We start from the raw sequence: 22,567 nt of genomic DNA on the forward strand, positions 1-22,567 counted from the left end.
CAATGTTTAATTGATTACCCTAATTGATTGGTTCTGTCTCAATCAATTATCCAATCGATTTCTCAACCCTAACACCTCGATCTGAGTCTAGGGTTTCCTTGCCCAACATCCGATCAACTGTAACCTTTTGAGACTTTCTCATCAAGTGTTTGATCAACCCTTGACCCAGTTGGACTTTTCATCTATTGCCAACTTTCCATTGAACTTTCGATCACCAAGTGTGATCCTCCTTGACCTACTTAGATTTTCCTCTTGTCTAACCTCAGTTAGGACTAGTCACTCGGTAGACTTTCAACCTACCTAACCTTAGAGCTTTCTTTTGCCGACGTGCGGTCCTCTTTGACCTACTTGGACTTCCCTTTGCCTATCCGTAGTTAGGATTAGTCGCTCGACAGACTTTCACCCTACCTAACCTCAATTAGGGCTTTCCTTTGCCAACGTTTGATCCTCCTTAATGTACTTGGACTTTCCTTTGCCTAACCGTAGTTAGAGCTTTCATTGCAAACGTGCAATTCTCCTTGACCCACTTGGATTTTTACACCAAGTATCCGGTCCTCCTTGACATACTTGGATTTTCTTTTTCACATATTGTCAAGTATCTAGTCAACCTTAATCTACTTGACTACTTCTCATATATTGTCCAAACATTAAAATTCAAGCTCGAATCCACTCGATCTTAATTAAATTGTTCAACCTTGACCCGAGGATGATTGTATCAATAATCTTCCCATTTTTTATGTTTGACAATATGTTTAAGTTATACTAACTCATTAAATGAGAGTTTATAACTTAAACCCTACATTTTTCTCCCCCTTTGACACACATCAAAAACTGTTTTTAAGAGTCAATTTGTTCAAAAACAACCCAAAGTCTCATGTCTTTCATTGTATCTTATACTCACCCTTGAGCATATATATGCATCACAATGAAGATTTCCAACCTTTCATTGTCTCCAATGCTCAACCTAGAGCATCCAACACAATGAAGGTTCTCAACCTTCTATTGTCTCCTCATTAGAAAATTCAAAATCATGTCTTTAAGGAAGTCCTCCCCCTCAAAGTGTGCTCCAACTTTTGTCATTACACCAACAATGATTTAAAATTCCTAAATCTTTAGGAAACCCAAAATTGAAGTTTTGAGGTTAAAATTTTAACTTTGAATCCAAACCTTCTCCTTAACTCCAAATTAGTCTCTTTTAACATCTCCTTTCTTATCATCAAAAAAATTACCCCTTAAATACTTATCAAGGTATTTCATAGGCTTAGAGATGATTAGAACTTTCTCTCACATGTTTAACATTTAATCCTCCTTAACCTATTAGTACTTATATTGCCAACATCTTTAGTTAATTGGGACCCAATCTAGTCAACTGGAATCTTTAATATCTATCAAATATATAATCATCTTTGACCTACCTTAACTTCCTCCCTTGCCTAGTGCTTCATGGCTTGTTTGTGTCTCTGTAAACTATAAAGTATCTAGTCTTCCATAATCTCCATGGCTTGTTTGTGCTTCTGTCAACTATTAAGCATCTAGTCCTCCATGATTTACATGGATTTTCTTATCAAATGTATGATATCTAGCCTGTAATATGTTAGAACTTTCTCTCATGTGCCTAACATCTAGTCTTTCATGACCTATTAAGTTTTACATTAATTGCCAACATCCTTAGTCAATTGGGACCCAATCTAGTCAATTGAAATCCAAGTCTAGTTAAGAAAAGCTCTAATAGAAGCATTCTAGTTTTGGACATAGAGTTTACTCAAACTCACGAGTCAACCCAAAATTTTAGTCATAGAAGCTCACCTCTAGATGACTGAATTTGTTAAAAGATTCTAATTTTAATCAAAATCAATCTATTCTATTTTACCAAAGCATCAATATTAATTATGATAAGATATAGCTGAATGATCATCCTATCGAGCTTTACATCCGAAGTGCTTCTATTTGTTGATATCGCCACTTGCCAAGTTTGTAAGAGAGTTGGATATAACCTTGCAATTCGGTTTGAAGAAAGTTATATATTTTCTAAACTACAACACTAGATTAATGGCATTTTATCTAAATGAAATGTAAAAGAATGCTCTTATTATCTTGAGGTTGGCAACTAATTAATATTATTCAAAGATAATTATTTTTATTTGTAGCTGGCCTGGGCGAAGTCATTAATAGTTGAGAAACTTCAATGTAAAATAATAGCGCAGGCAAGTTGTTAGAATTGAATTCGAGATTGAGCTTTGCCACCTACTATGTTTTTTTATTTCTGCCAACGACTTGTGGTTCTTCATAATTAGCCATACTAAGATATGTTATATAAAAATTTCTTAACTTATTTTCAGAACAATAAATACATAGTTGGAAGAAGTGCGCAGTGGTTACTCTCTCTCACTCTTATTTTTTTTTAACGAAAGCAATTCTTCACCAAATTAAAAGTCCTACATTGTTAATTATATATATATATAAGTTGGAGCATATTGGTCCTCAGTGTTTTATTTGAAGTCATCAAGGCATATTTTTATAGAGTATGTCTTAGTTGAAGATAGAAAATAAAATAGAAAGAAATCAAACAAAACCTACTGAGCTAAACTAGAAAAATAAACATTGATGAAGTGTTGATGAGTACGACTTGTTTAGATACATATTGGCTTAGACTTTTCGATTCATTAGGCCTAATTTTCCATGATGTGCACCCACTACCTAAACATACCATGTGCAATATGTGCTTTTTGATTATTAGAGATAAAGTCGTATTCAAGACAGGCTCATTAACCATTTGATCAAAATCGAATCAATATATAAAAGCTAAACTAACCTTGATACTAGGAATTGACTAGCAGCCAAACATTAAAAATTATTATTAATAATAATAAACAGTTGGACTTATATTTCAATGCTAAAGTTTCTTAACAAGTTTGGTTATAAATAATAGGGAAGCATTATCTTGATGATTGGCACAAGCAACAAAATATTCTCTAATTCATTTTGAAAATAAAATGCTTACTTTATTTCATTTTTCAGTGCTCATTCCACGGATATGGAGGGAGGTAAATATAGGTACATAAGCGGTAAGCGTATAGTTTGGTAAACCCTAGACTGTCAATTCCTGAGAATCAACCCCTGACCATTACACTAGAGATATCATGCGCTCATCGTTTATGCTACGCCCTGGGGGCTACTATTTTTCTTGTTATATTCTATGTATTGTGCACCTAAATAATTAGTATGATGCAATATTAACAACAACAAATCATTTACATGTTAAACTACTTCTAATTCACTACATAAAATACAAATTCAAATCTCCCAAAAAATCACTCTACAACTCCTCTAAGCATGCGAAATTATTAAGCAACATGGGAGACTATCCATTTGAACTAAAACTAGAAACTAACAAACATTAACTTAAATTAGTAAGGAAATAGTGATACACTTGTTCAATCATATTCATAGGAAACACTAAAATCAAGACGCTAAAATCATCAAGACCAATAGATATGATTTTTTTTGTTTAAAAATATTGAAGGCAAAGATTTAGAAACATAGCTCTATCAAAAAATTGACATCAAAAAGAGATCATCACATTGCCTAATATATACAATTGATTGGCACACATTATGTATGTGCACACTAATCTCATGAATACATTTTTTTTTAAATCATGTTATTTGTTGATGAATTGATTAGATCCGCAAGTAAATATTTCAATTTATGCATTAATGTAGACTTCATTGTGTTTATATGCAATTAATATTCATAATTATTTGCTTATTCTTTTTTGCTTCCAAACTTACAACTATTTCTGATTTTATAATTTTTGATACTTATGATGTGTGTTAATGGTAAGTGCATTGTTGTCATCAAATAGTGAAAACATCATCCTTTGGGACCATGTTGTTAACTATCAATTTACGTACAAAGAAAGCTTTCTAGATTAATACAATTGAGAGAATTAATGAAATCAAAGCAAACTATGAAAAATGAATGGAAGTGATGGGAAAAACTTATCTTAAGACAATCCTAAGATTTCGATTTTACTGGGATGAATGCTAACAATATAGAGATGACTCTCTCTCTTACATGACAGATTATTTTTAAAGGTGATTTGTCCTATGATAATCGATATTTATGTTAGATCGTGATTTCGATTGGGGAAGGGTGAATATCGATTTAAAATTTTAAGCGAGTAAATAAGTAGCAGAAAAAGTGAAAAGAGAGAGCAACACTAACATAAATATTTTTTACTTAGTTCGAAACCTTTAGCGACTCATACTCCAAGGCCTGCACTCATTTAGTACTTTCATTGGGTAATTCACTAGCAATTCGAAAAGTATTACAATAGTAAAGTACAGAACTACTTTTAATAAATTAATACAGACAATAAGAAAAGGAAAACAGCAGCACTTTGTCGGAGAGGCGTCGCAAGAGCACGGGAGAGTAGATCGTTCGTTGTTTCTTTGCTTCAGCCTTCACCCTCCTTATAGGAGAGGTTCGGGGTGCCCGGATCCCTTCGGGGCACCCTGAATCTGACATAGCCAAGCCAACCAGGGTATTGCACGTGGCGATGCTCGTTTGGGGATAAAACTTGTCTCCGGGCGCCCGGACCCTTGTTTTCTGCAATCTCCTTCCTGTAAGAAAACGTTAGTCCAAGGCAAGTATAAACCATATCTTGCAAAATAGAATGTTAGCACAATTTATAAATAAGCAGAACAGTAATTAGATTCCATCTCCTCGAGATCGAAATCTAGTCACGATCTCGACTTAGATATCCGAAATGGGTCTAAGTCGGATCAGCCCCTAATGTTCCCTTCCTGGGAACGCGCCCTCACAGTCACTCCCCTCTAGTGACTTACCTTCACTTACCTTCCAGACGTCCGATCAGTCCTTCGACCCATTTGGATTTCGTGTCAGCTACCTGGTCAGCCCGTCGACCTAGCTGAGCTTCCCTGCATCACTGAGTTAGCATAGTATTAACAGAATTCAAGTATAACCTAGGGTTACCTCCTAGGGTTGTCTAGCTTCAGTCATTAGGACTTCCATTGTCTGGTTTCACTCACCAGGACTTCCTCCACCTAACTTCACTCACTAGGGCCTGACTTCACTCACCAGAACTTCCTCCACCTAGCTTCACTCACTGGGTCCGTCTTCACTCACTGGGACTTCCACCACCTAGCTTCACTCATTAGGGCCCGGCTTCACTCACCGGGACTTCCACCACATAGCTTCACTCAGTAGGGTCCGGCTTCACTTACCGGGACTTCCACTTTACCTAACCTTTGGTTAGGACTTACCTTTGCTAGTCATCTAGTCCTTACTAGACTTCTCTCTCCCAAACATCAAGTCCTGTTCGGATCAACCTTTGGTTATATTATCAAACATTGAAACCCTAGAGGTCGATTGCACCAACAGTTTCCTCTTGAAATACAACAATGTATCTATCCTAATGCAACTTCTATTTTTTATGGTAATTGAATCAAGATAAATCCTTTAGGCTATATGACAATCAATGTTATCCTTGAGAGAATTTGAACTAATTTTGTGATCAAAAACTCAAGTTAAATTTTACAGTTACAAGATTAAAGTTCACCTTTTAGTTCATCCTTAACATCTAATTTATGCAAACGTACGCTAATACATTCACAATTAAATATGCTAAAATTGAATCAAGAAATATCTTATCATAAATAAAAGAGAGAAGTCATAAACTCAATGTTAACATGTCATCAGACTATTTTCTAATCCTAGAATAATGAAAAATACTCCATAATGTTAGAAATACAAATCTTTGATGTCGTAACTCCTTAAATGTCTTCGTTGTAGCCACCTCCTCGATCCCCTGTCATGGGATGCCACCCCTTACTTTCTTCTATAGTTTTAGAATCCTAACAGATTTCCCTAAAAACTAGGACAAATCTTATCATAATGTTCTAAAAATAAGAAGCAGCTAACATAATTTCCTAAACATATGGGGAGGCTAATATAATTTCATAAAAATACAAGGGAGCATAATTAGCAAAATCGTAACAGTCCAGATCATGGTAGCTACCATGGGTAGGTCATGGATCATGCTGGAAGCTTGCTCATGAATTCTTAGAATGGGCCATGACCGTAGTGGCAATCATGTGTAGATCGTGGTTCTCCTCTAACTGATGTTAATCCATGGGCAATCTGACTCCCTAGATGATCCACAACCATCGCAGCTACCATGATCAATCCTTGCATCATGCTGCAATGTTATTCCTTCAACTTTCCATCTCCGAACTTACTCCAATGCCAATATCTTCACATTCTATCAATATAAAACACAAAGATCAATCATTTGAACAAAAAAGATTAAAAAAATGGAAACAAATGCTAGAAGTTAATACAAATTATGCTCCTGTAATGCAGTAAACGTATGCTAAATAAGATTAAAAACATATGCATGATTCACACACATCAAATGCCTCAAACTTAAATTTGTATTTGCCCTCAAGCAAAACATGTCGTTAAAAGAAATGTGTGTGAATGAGGTTCATTATACTTGGTGATTCATCTAATCCTATCATAAAGACTATTAGTGAATATAGGCATTTAGATTATCTCACTGTTGTATAACCTAAAAGTTTCTCTATGCGTTGTGTAATGAGTATTGACTCTAAAGTATCTAATGTCAATTCAAGTCATTTCTGCATTCCACTATGTTCCTAGAATTTCTAGCACAATAGGCACATTACCTACCACACATAAGGCTCATCCCCCTAATACTTTGCATTTTTCCACACTTTGTCTCAAAGGAGCATTTGAAGTCGAGGTAAGCTAAGTATTTCCCCAATAAATACTCAGTCTCAAAGGGGTATTCAATTTCTTTAATTCATTGTCAAACACAATTTTTTTCTCACTTTTTTTTCTCTTTCATTCACCTTTTTATGAGTTTCTCAACTCGAGTGTTTCTCCATTAACCAGAATATAGTGGGAGTCCCCTAGAAAACTAAGGTACTAGCCTAGTGTACTTAATCACAACCCTTCTTGACTATTTCAATCCTCAAAGTCATGTTTATATGAATGGGAAAAGAAATTTTTATCAAGTAAGCAAACAATGAAACTCTCCGACTTAACAACGCTCAGGTCATATTACTACAGATAGAAGAAATAATTCACTAAAGATAAAGGCACTTATTCAAACATGTGAATTTTTTTAAGCTAATGTTATGCCATAAAAACAAATATAAAACATGATTCTAACTAAAATAAAAACATGGTATTAATGAAATGGTACCCTCCAAAAAAAACTTAAAACAAGCATTGTCCACAATGTAAGAAAGGAGTTAGCAATAAAGATAATTTATTGAGGTGGGGATGAAATGACCTGAAAATAGATGTTCATTCTTAGTGCACAAAGGGCCCATGGTCATGGTTCCCACCATGGGGTTGATGTTGGTTCCTTAGAAAAATTTGACCTTGCACTCCTAAATGTCCCATACATACCTAAAAAAATCAAATAAAAACATTAAATTGCAAAATAAAAGAAAATCAAAAACTAAAATACAAAATAAACTTAGGTTGCCTCCTAAGAAACACTTATTTTATGTCTTAAGCTTGACCCTTGTTATTCTTAATCTGCAATGTGTGGTTTTAGGAGGTCATGTTTTCCTCTTCTCTTAATAGAATCGTTAATAGAGCATCTCTTAAACTCTACTTGTGCAGGAACAAGATACTTGCTAATTTTGCTATCACCATCTCTCGGTCCTCCATCAAATATGCTCAACTTCAAAGGATCATCATATCTCTTAAAATATGGTCGTGCAAAAATAAGGTACTTGCTAACTTTGCTATCATCATCTATAAGTTCTCCATTAAATATGCTCAACTTCAAAGGGTCATTAATAAGATGTCCATGTGATTCTTCTTTCACCACCTACTATAAACAATCCACCTTGAAACAAGTATTCTTAACAAAAGGTTGATTAGTAGTCTTAGATAGATCAAATATAATTTTATCTTCACCAATCACCAAAAAGAGTTTAACATCAATTATGGCTTCAGTGGTAACTAAGAAAGATCTATCTAAAATAATGAGAATCTGAGGATCAAAATTAATAGGAACAATAAAATTTTCAACCTTAACTACAACACCATCCAAAGTAGTCAATGGGTATCTAACAGAATGATCTGCAAGGGTGGCACCAAGATCACAAAAAAGTTTTATGAATAATCATGCATGGAATTGAAAAACTATCAAGATCCTTGAGTTTTGGAGATAATTAATTTGAATTAAAGAACTTCACTCTTTTGTGAAAGTCACAATTTCATATTCCCCAAGCTTCCCTTCATATAATGTTTGAATGGATTCGACCTCTTCATTTCTTGTATTGTATGTCTTCATTCTCCTCTTTGGTTTCTCTCATGTTCTCTTTGTAGGATCGTAATGAAGAGATAGAGAGGGGGGATATCACTCGTCAAAAATACTTTTCTTTTACTCATAAAAACAGTAGTGCAGCTGAAAATAAAGAACTCGTGTGGTTACTTGGTTCGGAGCCTACGCCGACTCCTACTCTAAGACCCTGTGATCCTTGATCACACCGTTGCACAATCCACTAATATTCTTCTTTCCGAAACCTTCAGAAAGAAGCAATGCGTATAGTATGTAAGAATATAAGATAGTAACAACCTACTATCTTATGTGAATTCAAGTACAATGCAAACTTTAAAGTAAATATATACTGACACTATATGGGAGATGAAGCTTGGTCAGCACTTGAACGAAGTAAACACTTGCTTGAAGACGGGTTGCAGAGCAGTAGTACGAACAGAGAGTTTCCACATAGATGAATAGAGAACTTCGTTAGTTCCTCAGACCTCAAGCTCCACTTTTATAAGAATCGGTACTGATCGGTCGACCGATCCTTAGGTTTGGTTGACCGAACCCACTCCCTATCTACTTCGCTAAGATTCGATCCTCGGGCATTAATAATGTTTAATGGTTTGGTCGACTGGCCGCTATGTTCGGTTGACCGAACGGTGAGCTTTCTCCGTTCGTCAAGATTCTTCATTAATGCGCCATTAATGTTTTTATTGTTCGGTCGACCGATCAAGCAAACTTCTTTCTTTGCTTCAGATTGAACTGATCTGTGCCACATCATCAGTGTTCGGTCGACTAATCCTTTTGTTCGGTCGACCGATCATGGCTTGGTCGAACTTTGCTCCGCTTTGGTCTAAACTTGTATCTGCTCTAAGTTAGCCTTATTCAGTCGATCAATCCTTCTGTTCGGTCGACCGATCAGGCCAAACCTACAAAACAGTGTTAGATAGTATACTCCTGCAAAACAGATATTAGCACAGTAATAATATATATGATGCATGAGTAGTATTAGACAATAGAACTATCTTGATCTTAATTTGGAAATCTTCCCGGTTTCTTCAGTTGGATCAACGATCTCAAGTTGTTCCTTTCAGGAACACGACCTCACTGTCGCTCCTCTAGTTGCTTACCTCAACCTATCTACCAAACATGGTTCTCCAGAAATGTTTGGACTTTATCGGTTAGCATTGGATCGGCCACCCTGTTGGTGCAACATCCCTCAGGTCAAGGTTGACCTGATTGACCAAGCTTGAGTCTTGGTTTGGGTTTCGATGTTTGACAATGCAAGGCTGATTGAAGAAGAGTCAAGTAGGTCAAGGATGACCGGATACTTGACTGGGAAGTTAGGCAGAAGGAAAGACCTAGTGAGTGAAGCTAGGCAGTGAAAGTCCTGGTGAGTGAAGCCAGACAGAAGAAAATCCTAGTGAGTGAAGCTAGGTGAAAGTCCTGGTGAGTGAAGCCAGGCAGAAGAAAATCCTGGTGAGTGAAGCCAGGTGAAAATCCTAGTGAGTGAAGCTAGGTGAAAGACCTGGTGAGTGAAGCTAGGCATGGGGAAATCCAGATGGTCAAGATTGACCAGACATCTGGTGAAAGTCCAAGTAGGTCAAGGGAGTGACCGGATACTTGGCATGATGAAGGAAAGTCTAAGTAGGTCAAAGGATTTGACAAGATACTTGGCAAGAGGAGAAAAGTCCAAGTGGGTCAAAGGGATTGACCGGACACTTGGTGAGGGAGTCATAGCAGGTCAAGGGAGTGACCAGATGCTAGGCATGATGTACCAACAGGTCAAGGTTGACCGAATGTTGGTTTAAGAGGCTTGGGACTTGGTTTTGGGCAAAAACCAAGAGCTGGATCGATCAGTGGATCGATCCAGGCTTTTCCCCAGTGAACAGAAAGCCTCTGGATCGATCAGTGGATCGATCCAGGCCTTTCCCAACGAACAGAGAGCCTCTGGATCGATCACTGGATCGATCACTTGGGACGCTGCTGGTTCGCGCGATAAGCGCTGGATCGATCTGTGGATCGATCCAGGCATTTTCCCAGAGCACAGAAGCGCTCTGGATCGATCCGTGGATCAATCCAAAGCCTCCCCGATCGATTGGGAGCTTTCGAATCGATCGAGATCCGACCGTTGCGTCGTATTTGAGCTGCAGGCGTGCGATGACTGTAGAAGGACTTCACGATTTCATCTCAGATCAACACAACGACTTCTCCACACTTCTCTCAAGCTCAGATCGCCAGTTCTTGAAGGTTCTTGGAGGTTTCCCAAGTCAAGAGGTGGATCAAAAGCAAGAAGAAGAAGTTAGGGTTAGGGTTTTTATTGCACATCTTGTAAGCTTTTGCTTATCTTGTATTTCCCTTTCTTCTTTTTGTATTGAGAGTGTTGTAGGGCTTCTCCGCCTTTAGTAGTTACCATAAAGGAGTGTTATTCATAGTGGAGGGTGCGTGAGTAGGTGTAGATCCTTGGACTAGTCACCTCTTGTGAGATGGATACCAAGTAAACCATCCGTGTTAGCGTTGTATGCTTTTGTTTCTTATATTTCCGCTGCATATCTCTGAAGAAATGAGCAACGCCGACGACGAGCACGCGAAGAGCTATTCACCCCCCCCCCCCCTCTAGCTACTTTTCGGTCCCAACAAGTGGTATCAGAGCAAGGTTACTTTTCACCGGAATCATCGCCGGAAGGGGCAAACAAAATAAGCAAAGCTAGAGGGTGAAGAAGTTGGAACGATTCTACAAGTCGAAGACTTCATCACAAGAAGCTCAACTTCAAATGGAATTCCGAGATGGACTCAGATTCGACACGAGGGTGCCTCCACCGTACACATCCACAAGCTTCGATTCTTGGAAATCAAGAATCAAAAATTTTCTTATGATAGAGATAGAGCAATGGTTTGCTCTAATGGAAGGCTTCAAAGCTCCAACAAACTCCAAGGGCAAGTTTTTCAAAAAAAGCAAATGGAGCTTAGAGCAAATTCAAAGGAGCGAGGCAAATGATAAAGTGACCAAGCTTTTGGTCAACTTATTGCCTAGCCACATTTTTGCTCAAATCGGAGAATTCAACGATGCCAAGGAGCTTTGGAGCAAATTGGCAACAATCCATGAAGAACCCTCCACTATACCGAATCAAGAGGAATCCAAAGAGGGCGACTCATTGGAGCAAGATCAAGAGGAGGACTCCGAAGTTGAGAGATGCACAACTTCCGAAGAAGAGGAAGTCCAAGAAGCTTCATCCTCAAAGGAGTGCAATCAAAAGAGCAAGGAAGGAGCATATTCCTTGTTTCATGTACAAGAGGATGAAGAAGAAGGTGAAGCCTCCACCTCTAGGATTGAGGGGGAGCAATCTTCATTGACACCGGATCAAGAGCAAGAAGAATCCTCCACATCCAGGTCAAGAGAAGATGAGGATGAAGAAGCTTCCACCTCCGCAAGTCAAGCAAAATCGAATGGAGGAATATCTTCGGATCAAGAGGAAGCTTCTACCTCCGGATCAAAAGGAGAAGATACCACCCCTACAAGCAAAGGTATAAACATTTCAATTAATGATAAAAATCATATCATATGCTTTGAATGTAGGGAACATGGGCATTACAAAAGTAAATGCCCTAAATTGGCCAAGAATAAGGGCCAAGTGGCACAAAAGGGCAAGGTGAAGCCCAAGGAGACCATCCCCAATACAAAGAAGAGCAAGGAGCATATTATATGCTTCTCTTGCAATCAAAAGGGGCATTACCGAAGTCAATGCCCCAAGGGGAAGAAGATGGTCAAGGCTCAAGGAGGAAGCTCAATTCAAGGGGGAGCCTCTAAGGTAAAAAAGAAAGGTAACTTTCATTGAGCCTATTCGCTTGCATAATGGTAAAAAGCATGCTAATTCAAGTTTATATCATTTTAATGATATTTACCATGAAAATAGGAGGCATGATAAAATTAAAGAAAATCATGTAGCTTATCATGCTAAGACTACCACACCTAGGATTAGGAGGATAAATAAAAATCTAGGCAATCACACTAAGGACCATAGTTATAAGCCTAGAAACAAAAATGCTCATGGGTGTAATGAAAAATCAAAATCTAAAGATTTAATGATAGAAAATCAAGTCTTGAGGTCAAGACTTGACAAACTAGAAAAGACCCTAAAAATGATGGAAAATATCCTTAAAGAGCAAAATGAGCAAAATCTAGGTTTAGGACAACAAGGGTCATCCAAGGGCCATAGAGGTTTGGGATACAAGCCTAAAATCAAAAAGGATGTACCTACTTACCATAGGGTTCCATATAGCTATGGAACCAACCCTAAGTCTAGAAGTCAAGTCAAGGATACAAGGGAAGTCATCCTTAGAAATATCTTTGCAACAACAAATGTGACTAAGACTTCTAAGAAGTCTAAGAAAGTCACTAACAAGGTCACAAGGGAGGCTATCCCTAGAGTTGACCTAGAAAAAGTGACCAAGGCTTCTAAGAAGTCAAACAAGGTCACTAGGAAGGTATCTAGGGAAGTTATCCCTAGTGAATACCTAGAGCATCCAAGGAGCACCAATAGGTTTTGGGTTCCTAGGAGCATTTTCTCTACCCCATAGAAGGGTTAGAGAGTGGCAACTCTAAGAAGAAGGGTAGTTAACCCAAACTTTGAAGAAATTGACACTCAAGGAGCATTTTCGAGGTTATTATTAACCTTTGAAAATAAAATGGATTTATGTTTACTCTTGGGAAGAGTAAAATGTGTCACAATTTGATAAATTGGATGATATTTTAAGTGACACAAATTGGGAGAATCATAGGAACTGCCAAGTTAGGATTTTGGTATGTTCTTAGGAAATTTAAGGTCAATCTAAGCCTTAATTTAAAGTGCTACCCTTGTGGAAAAATAAAATTTGCCAATATTTGAGGAATACACTTAAATTCAATTGGCAAAAATTAATCAAGAGAATTATAAATGTCAATATAGGTTTTGGCATTTTCTTGAAGCACTTTTGGGCAATCTAGGTTTAATTTTTAAGTTAGCTAAGATTAAGGATACTTAGATAGGTAATCTAGGCAATTTTATTTATGCTAAACCTTGTCATGTTATGTTTGCCCATCACATGCCATAACACCATATTTAGTTTTATATTTTTCATTCATGATTTATTATGAAAAATACAAAAATACCATGTCATGTCATACATACATCATGTAATTATAGGAATCTTTCTTTTGAAAGCTATTTCATTTTGATGTATGCCATAACATTATCATGCATTATGTTTAATTCCTTAAAAGCAAGGATAAATGGTATTTATCAACAAGTGTTTTCAACAAGTGTTGTCAACAAGTGGTATTAGCAAGTAACATCCTAAGTGGATGTTCAATATCTACAAAATGCCTAGATAGATATGCATGATCCCTAGATTAGGGCAAAACCAAACTTTATATCTCACAAAGACCAATAAGATAACTTGTATGTGTTTTAGTGCACATTAGATACAAGTGAGATGTTAGGATGATGAACAAAACTCAAGATGTTGATTTAGTGCATTCTTTTGAGGTTTAAGTTCATCAAAACATATAGTTATGTATTTTTCCATCATTGGGAAAGCTAATGTACAAGTAATGTGCATTAAGCCCAAGGAATATGGTGGGATATCGGTTTTGAATATGTTTTTAAAATAATTTTGGAAAACCTTGGTGAAGGCTATCTTTTGATAGTAATCACCATTGAATAGTTAGACACAAACTTAAAGAAAACACTAAAATTTTTGCAAGTTCTCAAGTTTGTGTAAATCTTTGAAAATATGATGTATTTTCATAGAAAACTATTTTTCCATGATAAATTATACCCTAAATAATGTATACACAAATTTTTACGATTTTTGGAATTTTGTAAAATTTTCTAGGGGTTTCTGAAATTGGCTGAAATTGAATTTCAGCAATTTCAGGCCTTCAATCGATCCGTGGATCGATTGGAGTGCCTCAATCGATCAGCCGATCGATTGAGAAGGCATTTCTCGCGAGCAGAAACTCGCTGGATCGATCAGCCGATCGATCCAAGAAGACTGAATCGATCAGTGGATCGATTCAGCAGGGTTCAATCGATTGGAACCCAACTCCAATTGATCGAAGATGCTGATTTTGGCTGGGAAGGTCTGATTTCAGCATCTTAGAACCTATTTTAGTCTAGGTAACCATTCCAAACCCCTGAAAATACATTTGTATCCATAAAAAAGGGTGTTTTCATGTGGAAAACAAGGATGGATTGGTTAAGGAAGGCTAAGTTGAAGTTTAGGTTGAGGTTTGTTTCAAATTTTGAATATTTGAACCTCAAAACTTCTAAAATTGGGTTTCCTAAAGTTTTAGGGATTCCAAGTCATTGTTGGTGCAATGACAGATGTTACCACCATGTCTTTAGGGGGAGGGACTCTTTAAAGACATGAAAATTATTTTTCATGAACATTGGAAGGTGGTTAACCTTCCGTTAAGAACATGCTCAAGGTTGAGCGTTTGAACTTTAATGGGGAGTGGATATCCTCATTGTTCAAGTGGCTTCAAGTGGATAATGCTCAAGGATGGGCATTTCCCTACATTGGGGGAGAATGTAGGGTTAAGGATAATGAAGGGTATGGGACCTTCATTATCGAGTTGATCACAACGAGTGAAGTTGTGAACAATAATGAGCAACTCTTCAGGGGGAGAGTTTTCAACAAGTGAATTTGTTGATGTGTACCCAAAAATGGGGCATGGTTTGATGCGTGCCAATAGGGGGAGAATGAAAGGGAGTAAGTTAGGATTTCATTACCTAGAGGGAGTTTGCCCTCTTAGGGGGAGAATGAAGGGCTTAACTTATGTATTCATTACCCAGTGGCATGAAGCAGGTTTAGGCTGTGGGATTAGCCTAACTTACATGTGGTATTGTAAGTGATAGTGTTGGTATTGTCAAACATCAAAAAGGGGGAGATTATTGGTGCAACATCCCTCAGGTCAAGGTTGACCTGATTGACCAAGCTTGAGTCTTGGTTTGGATTTCGATGTTTGACAATGCAAGGCTGATTGAAGAAGAGTCAAGTAGGTCAAGGATGACCGGATACTTGACTGGGAAGTCTTAACTGGGATGTTAGGCAGAAGGAAAGACTTAGTGAGTGAAGCTAGGCAGTGAAAGTCCTGGTGAGTGAAGTCAGGCAGAAGAAAATCCTAGTGAGTGAAGCTAGGTGAAAGTCCTGGTGAGTGAAGCCAGGCAGAAGAAAATCCTGGTGAGTGAAGCCAGGTGAAAATCCTAGTGAGTGAAGCTAGGTGAAAGACCTGGTGAGTGAAGCTAGGCATGGGGAAATCCAGATGGGTCAAGATTGACCAGACATCTGGTGAAAGTCCAAGTAGGTCAAGGGAGTGACCGGATACTTGGCATGATGAAGGAAAGTCCAAGTAGGTCAAAGGATTTGACAGGATATTTGGTAAGAGGAGAAAAGTCCAAGTGGGTCAAAGGGATTGACCGGACACTTGGTGAGTGAGTCATAGCAGGTCAAGGGAGTGACCAGATGCTAGGCATGATGTACCAACAGGTCAAGGTTGACCGAATGTTGGTTTGAGAGGCTTGGGACTTGGTTTTGGGCAAAAACCAAGAGCTGGATCGATCAGTGGATCGATCCAGGCCTTTCCTAGCGAATAGAAAGCCTCTGGATCGATTAGTGGATCGATCCAAAGGTCCCAATCGATCAGCCGATCGATTGGGACGCTGCTGGTTCACGCGATAAGCGCGGATCGATGCGTGGATCGATCCAGGCGTTTTCCCAGAGCACAGAGGCGCTTTGGATCGATCCGTGGATCGATCCAAAGCCTCCCCGATCGATTGGGAGCTTTCGAATCGATCGGGATCCGACCGTTGCGTCGTATTTGAGCTGCAGGCGTGCGATGGCTGTAGAAGGACTTCACGATTTCATCTCAGATCAACACAGCGACTTCTCCACACTTCTCTCAAGCTCAGATCGCCAGTTCTTGAAGTTTCTTGGGGGTTTCCCAAGTCAAGAGGCGGATCAAAAGCAAGAAGAAGAAGTTAGGGTTAGGATTTTTATTGCACATCTTGTAAGCTTTTGCTTATCTTGTATTTCTCTTTCTTCTTCTTGTATTGAGAGTGTTGTAGGGCTTTTCCGCCTTTGGTAGTTACCATAAAGGAGTGTTATTCATAGTTGAGGGTGTGTGAGTAGGTGTGTATCCTTGGACTAGTCACCTCTTGTGAGGTGGATACCAAGTAAACCATCCGTGTTAGCGTTGTATGCTTTTGTTTCTTATATTTCCGCTGCATATCTCTGAAGAAACAAGCAACGCCGACGACGAGCACGCGAAGAGCTATTCACCCCCCCCCCCCTCTATCTACTTTTCTGTCCCAACACACCCAGGACTTTCCCTCGATCTACGGTCCTCCAAACCTATCAAGCCTTCTCCGCCAAGTGTCAAATTCCTTCAACTCACTTGGTCTTTCCACTTGACTTCCACGATCTACTAATTCTTTCCTGCCTAGCCTCCAACTAAGACTTTCCCGATTGAGTAAACAACTTGCAAACTTGGTCAACTTGTTAGATCACAACAAAACTTAATTTGAACCTTTGATAACATCAAAACTTAGGTTTGACTCTAGTGCAACCTACACCAACACTCTTCTCCTTTAGGTGGCTTCTAAGTGGTTTCAACTTTCTCATTTTTTGCTATCTATTTGATTGCAACTCCTATGACTTGTGTTGTTGTTTAAACTCTGCAAGGTGCTACCTAACCTCTTCAATTTGCTTAGTTTCAATCGCAATGAAAATTTTCAACTAGGCTTTTATGTTGGATTTTGGTGTATGATGAAATCATAGTGATAATCTATAGTTTTCTTTCCCAATTTGATCTCAATTGTACCTGTAAGAAAATTTTAGAGGTTGCTCCAACTAGGGTTATATGTGTTCAAATATCGATCATGTTGTGGCTACTAGTTGTAATTGTAGATGACACCCCGTTGTTCCACTAGTAGTCCCTGTGAAGATGCAAATATTATTGGGCAATTAACATTTGTATGACTTGTTGCACAACAAATTTCACAATAATCATTAGCAACATTCAAAGCATTAAATTGATCAAACTTTCAAGTTATAGCATCCAACTTCACATGAAGGGAAAAAAAATAGCATAAAAAAAGAAATATAATAAAAATCTAGATTAACCACATTGCAAATAAAAACTAATATCAATAAAAATATACTTGTTGGCATGACACCAAAAACTTGATGCATGATAACCACAAGTGTACGGACGTCGTTAAGTAATAAAAATATCGTCCTCTAGGACCATATTGTTGAATACCAATTTATGTACAAATGAGGCTATCTAAATAAATTGAATTGAGAGAATTACTACGAAATCAAAGCAAACTAAAAAAATTGAACAAAAGTGATGGGAAAAGCTTATCTTAAGATAATTCTAGGATTTCAATTTCATCAAAATAAATGCTAACAATATAGTTATGACTTTCTCTCTTACACGACAGATTATTCTTGAAGGTGATTTGTCCTAAGGGAATCGATGTTTTCTCTCAAAATACAATGATGTATCTATCCTAACGCAACTCATATTCTTATGGTAATTGAATCAAGATAGACCATTTACGCTCTGTGACAATAAATGTTATCCTAAAGAGTATTATAACTACTTTCGCAATCAAAAACTCAAGTTCAGTTTTATAGTTCCAAGATAAAATTCACCTTTCGATTCATCCCCTAACTTCTAATTTATGCAAATGTACGCTAACACATTCACAATTAAGCATGCTAAAAATGAATCAAGAAAGATCTTATCAAAAATAAAAGAAGTCATAAACTCAATGTTAACATATTATCAGGTTGCTCAATAATACTAGAATAAAGAAAATTACTCCATAATGTTAGAAATATAAGTCATTGATGTCGTAGCTCCTTCAATGTCTTCGATGCAACTTCCTCCTCAATCCCCTATCATGAGAACGAGAGATCCCCTTATGCCTTGTAGCCACTGCCACTTGCTTCTTTTATAATTTTAGAATCCTACCCTAAAATCTAGGATAAATCTTAATATAATTTCTTAAAAATAAGGGGTGTCTTACATAATTTCCTAAAATATGAGAAGGCTAATAGAAATTCCTAAAAATATAGAGGTGTACCGTTAGCAAAACCATAATGATCCAAGACCACAGTGGCTATCATGGGCAGGCCATAAATCATGCTGAAAGCTTTCTCATCAATTCTAAGAAAGGACCATGACCATGGTGGACAGGTCGTGGTTCTTGTTGCTTCCCCTAACTAATGTTCCACAAGCAATCTAACTCCATGGATGATCCATGGTCATGCTACAATGTTGTTCCTTCAATTTTGCATCTCTGAACATGCTACAATGTCAAGATCTTCACATTCTGACAATATAAAACACAAAGAGTAGTCATTCGAATTAAAAAGATAAAAAAATAAATGTAAATGTTATAAGTTAACACAAATTATGCTCTTGTAATATAGTAAATATATATTGAATAAGACTGAAAAATATATGTATGATCCATACCCATCAACTTACAATGACAATTATCAGAGGAGTTATGTCTTTGAGACATGTAGAGTAATGTGATAAGTATACAAACACAGTGAAGAAATAAAGAATCCTTAGAACCAAGGTAGTGGTTATAGATCTTTTTAAATTAACAACATGCAATCCAACTATTCAGTAAACTATCAAAGAAAAAAAATCTATACTCATTATATTAGATCATTCATCCAACTTGAATTCAAGAGTTTGACCTAGGCATCCTCATGGATTGGCATAGATCAATTCATACAAGGATGTTACTGTCAATAAGTTTAGAGTCGATTTTCAATAGGTGTGGAATACCCTTTTGATTACCTCAACCTCTCCTTGCATACGTTATTGTTGTTGGACCAAATCTTCTATAATTTATCCCTTCTAGACAATGGGAGACTATCCTAAAAGGACTACCAAGGTAACGATTTCATTTTTTTTATCAAAGAGTTTGAGTTAGATTTAGGCATGACATGAATTTAAATTATTTTTTTTTTAAAAAAAAAAGAAGATCATTTTTCTGAAAAGAATAGCTGATCTAGTTCAATGAAATGATTAGCCGATGCCACCGGACATAATAAAATAGAAAATCCCAACTTCAAGGGTAAAATATATTTTGGGGACCATGAGGAAAAGTAAGCAAGGGGATAGAAGGAGGTAAATGACATTTAACTTGAAAATAAACTTCTACTTTTGTTAATGTCTAAGAAAGGTGAATTACAAACTAGTTAGTGTAGCAAAAATAAAACATGCAAGCTTTACCAATACTAACATGCAAGCCGAGGTTGTTCGTGCGTGCGAGCAACGTAAAATTTTGATGTATGACAATAGATTTAAATTTAGTCTATGTGTGATTTAACATGTGTGTCTAATATGTAGGTGTAAAAAAACATGATAGAAAATGAAAAGTTCAAATGGGTCAAGTAGATTAAACATTTGGCAAGACAAGAAGTCGAGCATGAGTTATTTAGACTTGACATTTGGTAAGATAAGAAGTACAAATAGATCATATAGATAGGACATTTGGTAAGATATAAAGTTCAAATGGATCAATTGACTGAATATTTGATAAGGTAAGAGAAGTCTAAATGGGTTAAATAGACTAAACATTTGACAAGGCTGAAAGTCCAAACGGATTAAGAAGACTAAATCTTTAGAAAATGTAAGAAGTCCTGTTAAGTCAAAAATAAATAAGTACCAGACAAAGATAAAAAGTTTAGGAAAGGACCTTCTATAAAAAAAGGTTGTGAGGAAGCATCTCTCTTAATCTGGGATGGTGGTAATCTCTTGCAATCTAGGAGATTGTCTTAACCTAGAAATTAATAAGTTCTTTAAAATCAATGTCAAAATAGACAGTTGACAGGAGTCAACGGAGCTCTAAAATGTTACTTTACAAGATTTGGCTTCATATGCAATAATGCTGGCTGAAGAAATTGTTTCTCAAACAGTCTTCATTGCTACTCAATCATGTCTGTTTTGTGCTGTGCTTGTTTTTATTTCAAAATATGGAGTTTTTGGTTGAGAACATTGTAGGAACTATAGTTAAACACAAGGTGAATGTTTGTTATTTATCAACTTTGATTTGGCCAAAGTTGGTTGACGACATGTGGTCAACCAATAGTCAAGTCAATGGCTAGAATTCCTAGAGTTGGTCACACGTGGATATTAATCGTGACAGAAATCGGAGAAGATAACACACTGGATAGATAGCTCTGTTGCTAATCATAAGAAGACTCTAAGTTGAAAGAAGATGGCACCGACCGATCCTTTTTTACACACACTATAAAGAAAGCAAATGAAAACGTTAGAGCGAAAATCAGGGAGGAGGTTCCTAGTGTAAAATATCGAAAATGGGTGAAGCACCATAAGGAAATTTTTTGGAATTTTTAGAAATTTTCTGGGAATTTTTCGGATCTCGTATGGACGAGTTTAGGAGGATAAAAACTGAGCCTCGGGAAAACCTGTTTGGGCTACCCCATTTAAGCGAGAAAAAGTTTATTTATTTTTATTCTTTTCCTTTTCTTTTCTTTCTCCCCAACGCTGTTTCCTTCTTCCTCCCCACGCGCCCGACGCTGAAGCCCTAACCGACGACAGTTTCCCTTCTGCTCATGATTAAAGTTGAAACCCGATCCTCTCCTTATCTCCCTCGTGTGCACGCCCTCAACCCTCTGCCGTCGGCGACGAGAGCCCGATTCCTCTCATCTGGCCGACGCGACACCGACCCCGATCCGCCGGCATCCGAGCCCTAGCCCCGGCCGACCCGTGACTCCCTCACCCTCCCGAGACACCGTCGGCCACAGGAACCCTAGCGCCGATCGCCCTTTTCCTTTGCGACGCTTCTGCCCTGTCGACGCCGACACCACAAGGGAGCTGATCGCCGATGACTAAGCATCCTTTCTCCTCCAACGATTGCCTCTGTTCGTCTGATTGTCTTCTTCCCGAGTTGCTGCCATGTGTGGGCAGACCTTCAAGCAAAGGAAAGGGGGGATTCGAAGCCCTAGCTCCGGTTCCTTGTCACAAGCCATAGCGTTGATCCACATCTCGCAGTAGGTACAAGCCGATGATCCTCCTCTGATCTGTGAATCTCTTGTGTTGACTCTCTAGCTTGCGGATCCAAGAAGGATAGTGGCTACAGCACCTTCTATTTGGTCTCTGGCAAAGGGGAAAGCTGCCAGCACATAATTGGGATTTGCCCATAGGATTCTGGCTACCATTGCACTGAATGCCTGATTGTTTCCATGATATCCATCTTTGATCCGATCAATGTAAGTGTTTTCAGCAAGTGAGCATCTGTTTTGTAGATCTGGTATATATATTGAATTAGGTATGAATTTGGATTATATGCTGGATGATGGAATTATCCTTACTGTAGTATCACCTAATATGGAATTTGGAATAATTAGGGTTCCTGGTAAATAAGGATTTTGGGTTAGCTATTTTATTTACAATAAAACTTATCTAAACCGTACGATTTATTACAAGATTTGGATTCGGGACGAGCACTTCGACATAGAGGTTGATTAGCTCGATCTACATTTGAGGCGGGTACTTTGACTTTATGTCATTTGATATACATAGTAATATTTTTAACAAATAGCAATGATTGTGTTTTTCTTATCTGTTTTGGTTGATCACTACCCAATCTGTTACATGCTTGATTGTTTATTTGTTATGCACATCATGTTAGTACTTATCTGATTATACATGCTTATAGAGGTAGTGACACAATCATGTTATATATTATGTTCAGGACCTAGGGTTTTTGATACCTTATCTGATCTATGTACCTTTGATTTGATTCATTGTCCTATGGTACACATATTATATTTATATATGGATATTGCTATGCTGTTCAGGATATTGCCATGTTTAGTATCATGCATCATCTCACATGATTGCATGCTGTGCGATAGTCTGCTCCATTATTGTCGAGCACATCGCCGGTTACATGTATCTGTACACATCACCACTCATGGGTTAGTGGTATATCCGACAGGTGTGTGGCAGTTATGTTGTTTGGCTCCGTTGGTCGGGTGACTCAGCGTGGTAGCCGGCAGACGGTTCTACTCTGTTTGGCTTCGCTGGTTTAGTGTAGCAGCGTGGTAGCCGGTAGACGGTTGGACTTTGTTTGGCTCCGTTGGTCCACTCATGGGTAGTGTGACGCAGCGTGGTAGCCGGCAGAGATT

The sequence above is a fragment of the Zingiber officinale genome, chromosome 5A (genome assembly GCF_018446385.1).
Source record: "Zingiber officinale cultivar Zhangliang chromosome 5A, Zo_v1.1, whole genome shotgun sequence".
In the NCBI taxonomy this organism is placed as follows: Eukaryota; Viridiplantae; Streptophyta; class Magnoliopsida; order Zingiberales; family Zingiberaceae; genus Zingiber; species Zingiber officinale.